Source organism: Equus przewalskii, chromosome 22 (assembly GCF_037783145.1).
Source record: "Equus przewalskii isolate Varuska chromosome 22, EquPr2, whole genome shotgun sequence".
In the NCBI taxonomy this organism is placed as follows: domain Eukaryota; kingdom Metazoa; phylum Chordata; class Mammalia; order Perissodactyla; family Equidae; genus Equus; species Equus przewalskii.
In genome coordinates, this window is record NC_091852.1 from 2,443,211 (window position 1) to 2,447,475 (window position 4,265).

Consider the following 4,265-nt stretch of genomic DNA (forward strand, 5'->3'; position numbering starts at 1 on the left):
AATAGTTGTAACCAGTATAGTATTCAGGCTACAAACTCAGGTCTGCAAGAAATACAGCATATTTAATTAATTTATTTTCTGCTTTTATGATTTATTTACTATCAGTGCTTAATTTGAGAGATGTTTTTTGAAGAATAATTGAAATATGATTTGCATACAATAAAATTCAGCTTTCGAAAGTATACAACTCAGAGGTTTGTAGTGTTTTCACAAAGTCGTACAACCATTGCCACAATCTAATTCCTGAACGTTTTCATCACCCCGGAGAGAAATCCCGTACCCGTTAGCAGTCACTCCATCCTTCTACCCTCAGCACCTGGCAACTGTTAATCTACTTTTTATCTCCATGGATTTGCCTCTTCTGGACATTTCATTTAAATAGAATCATACAATATGTGGCCTTTTGTGACTGGCTTCTTTCACTTAACATAATGTTTTCAAGCTTTCTCCATATTGTTGCAAGAGTCAGTACTTCATTTCTTTTTATTGCTGCATAGTATTTCATTGTATAGACATGTCACATTTGTTTATCCATTTATTAATTCATGGATATTTGGATTGTGTGCACTCTTTGGCTACTTAGAATAATGCTGCAATGGACATTTGTGTACAAGTTTTTGAGTGGGCATGTGTTTTCACTTCTTTTGGGTATATACCTAGGAGTAGAATTACTGGGTCATATGGTAACTGTTTAACTTTTTGAGTAATTGTCATACTGTTTTCCAAAGTGGCCACACCATTTTACATACCTACCACAGTGTATGAGGGTTCCAATTTCTCCAAATCCTTGCCAACACTTATTATCATCAGTCTTTTTTTATTAAAATTATCCTAATACATGTGAAGTGGTGTCTCATTGTAGTTTTGATTGGTCATTTCCCTAGTAACTAATGACATTGAGTATCTTTTCTTATGCTATTGGCCATTGTGTATCTTCGTTGGTGAAATGTCTTTCAAATCCTTTGCCTATTTTTTATTGGGGCCATTTTCCTTTTTACTGTTGAGTTGCAAGAGTTTTTTCTATACTGTTGATACAAGTCCCTTACTAGATACATGATTTGCAAATATTTTCTCCCATTTTGTGCATTGTCTTTTCTCTTTTTAAATAGCATTGTTTCTAGCAAAAATGTTTGTAAATTTTGATGAAGTCAATTTATCTTTTTTTAAAAAAATTGCTTGTGTTTTGGTGTAATAGCTGAGAAACCAATCCCTAATTTAAAATCATGAAGATTTACACCTATATTTTCTAAGAGTTTCCTAGTTTTAGCTCTTACATTTAGGTCTTTGGTCCATTTTGAATGAGTCTTCATATATGGTGTGAGGTAGGGATCTAGCTTCATTCTTTTGCTTGTGGATATCTAGTTGTCCCAGCATCACTTGTTGAAAAGACTATTCTTTCCTCATTGAATTGAACTGTCACTTGTCAAAAATCAGTTGGCCATAAATGTAATGGTTCATATCTAGACTCTCAGTTCTATTCTATTGATCTACATTCTATCATTCTGCCAGTACCACACTGTCTTGATTACTGTAGCTTCATAGTGCAAGTGTAAGTTCTTCTACTTTGGCCTTTTTCAGGCTTGTTTTGACTATTCTGGGTCTTTTGCATTCCTATATAAATTTTAGGATCAGCTTGTCAATTCCTGCGGAAAGGGCAGTTGACATTTTGATAGGAGTTGTTTTGAATCTGTAGAACAATTTGAGGAGAATTACCATCTTAACAACATTAAGTCTTCCAGAGTTTAGAGGTGGTTGCTCTGACCAATTGGAACTCCCTGCCCCCTCCCACAGCCCAGGGGGACGTAGTAGGCTGCAGTGAGGAGGTAGAGGGGGTGGGAGCCACATTGGGAGTCCCTAGAGGACGAGGACCTTGAAGGCGGGACATTGGGGAGACCCAAGGGTGGGGCCAGGCATTAAGCAGTCCCACTTCTTCTGTGCCAGGCACTGAACTGGGCTCTTGATGGGCATCATCTCTTAATCCTCAGAACATCCTGGGGAGCTCTGCAGGGTCCCATATTCTGGGCCATGAGTGAGTTAAAGGACTGCCCCTTGCAGTTCCATGACTTCAAGTCTGTGGACCACCTGAAGGTGTGTTCCCACTACACACAGTGCTGGCCCGCTCTGAGGATGATGGCATCGGCATCGAAAAGCTGCATGCTCTACAGCTGGAGCTTGAGACCTTGCTTTCCTCTGCCAGCTGGCACCTGCATGTGCTTGAGGCTGAAACCCAGATCCTCAGTGATTGGCAGGATAAGAAAGGTGACCAACGATTCCTGAAGCTGGGTTAAGACCATGAGCTTGGAGCTCCCCCTAAACATGGGAAGCCCAAGAAGCAGAAACTGGAAGGGAAGGTAGGACATGGGCCGGGCCCTGGCCCTGGATGGCCCAAATCCAAAAATCTTCAGGGCAAGATCCAGGAATATGAATTCACTGATGACCCAGTTCATGTGCCATGGATGCCCAAGAATGATGCCCCTAACGGGTTCTGGGCTTTGGTGGAGCCCTGTTGTGCAGATATCACCAGGGAGGAGGTGCGCACGCTAGAGGAGCTACTGAAACCCCAGAAGATGAGGCTGAACATTACAAGCACTGCTCTCAACGCTGGGCACAGGAGGACCTGCTGGAGGAGCAGAAGGATGGGCTGGGCTGACAAGAAGAAAGGCTTCATGGGGCCACTGACACAACTGGACACTAAAGATGTAGATACCCTGCTAAAGAAGTCTGAGGCCCAGCAGCCGGAAGATGGGTACCCCTTTGGTGCCCTGACGCAGAGCCTCCTGCAGGCCCTGGTGGAGGAAAATATTATTTCCCCCGTGGAGGACTCTCCTATTCCTGACATGTCCGGGAAAGAACTGTGGGCTGATGGCGTGAGCCCCTCCCCCGCAGTCAGACCAAGCCCTTCAGTGTGCCACACACCAAGTGCCTGGAGAGCCAGCCGCATCAAGGAGGAGCTGATTGCCCAGGGCCTGCTGGAGTCTGAGGAACGCCCTGCAGAAGGCTCAGAGGATGAGGTCCTCGTGGAGCTGTGCAGACAGCAGGCCGAGCTGAAGGCACTCAGTGCCCACAACCACACCAAGAAGCACGACCTGCTGAGGCTGGCAAAGGAGGAGGTGAGCTGGCAAGATCTGAGGCAGCGGGTGCGCACGGCACACAACGAGGTCATGGTCACCTTCCGCAAGATCATTGCTGCCCAGCAGAACAAGCGGACCCCCACCAAGAAAGAGAAGGACCAGGCCTGGAAGACTCTAAAGGAGTATGAGAGCATCCTAAAGCTGCTGGACGGGTAGCCCTTATCCCTGCCTCAGGCTCCTTCCCCCTGGCCTAGGGGAGGGAGGGAAGGGAGGCCCACTTCCTTCTTTGGGCTTTCAGAAGCCTCGGCCTGTGGCTGCCAGTCAAATGGCAACAGCCCCTAGTGGCTGTGGTCCTTCCCTGAGGTCTTTTCCCTGGCCCTGTACAGCCAGGACACAGCAGGCCTTGCTGGGCTGGGGTGGGGCCCAGCCTCTGCTTGGTCCTCAAGATGATGGGGGCCTTCATTTCTGGGCCCTCCTCCTCCCCCTCTCCGCTACCCCTACCCCCTGCCTCCCTCAAGGACTTCTCCCTTGTGGTTTTGTAAAATGCAATCTTAAGAATAAGGTGACTGCTGTGGTTTTTTAAAAAGAAAAAAAAAAAGTCTTCTAATCCATGGACATTGGATGTCTTTCTATTTATTTAGATCTTTAGTTTCTTCCAACAATATTTTATAGTTTTCAGTATACAAGTCTTGCACTTCTTTTGTTAAATTTATTCTTAAATATCTTATTTTTGGGATGTTGTAAATTGAATTATTTTTTTAATTTAGTTTTTGGATTGTTCACTACTAGTATTTAAAAATACAATTGATTTTTGTATATTGATCTTGTATCCTGCAAACTTGTTGTACTTGTTTATTGGTTCTAGTAGATTTCTTTTGGTGTGTGTGGGTTCCTTAGGATTTTCTATATACAAAATCATGTCATCTGTGAATACAGGTGGTTTCACTTCTTTCTTACCAATCTGAATGCCTTTTATTTCTTTTTCTTGTCTGATTGTCCTGGATTTAGTTTTTTTTAAACAACAATTTCCTCTTAAGTCCCTGTTCTGCCAAGCAGTGAATCATAATTACCAGTCAATTCAGATCTGCCCTGCATTTTCTGGACTTGTGCCTCATTTCTTCGAGGGCTTATACAGAATCAAGTCATTAATGGGGGAGGGCAGTGTCTGGTCCATGGTGCCATCATGATTCTTGT

The 4,265-nt window shown here is 44.0% G+C and overlaps 1 pseudogene; it reads left to right on the top strand.

The window, feature by feature from the left end:
- Positions 1–1,964: 1,964 nt before the first annotated feature.
- LOC103550990 (transcriptional adapter 3 pseudogene) lies at positions 1,965–3,287 on the top strand (annotated as a pseudogene).
- Positions 3,288–4,265: the final 978 nt, after the last annotated feature.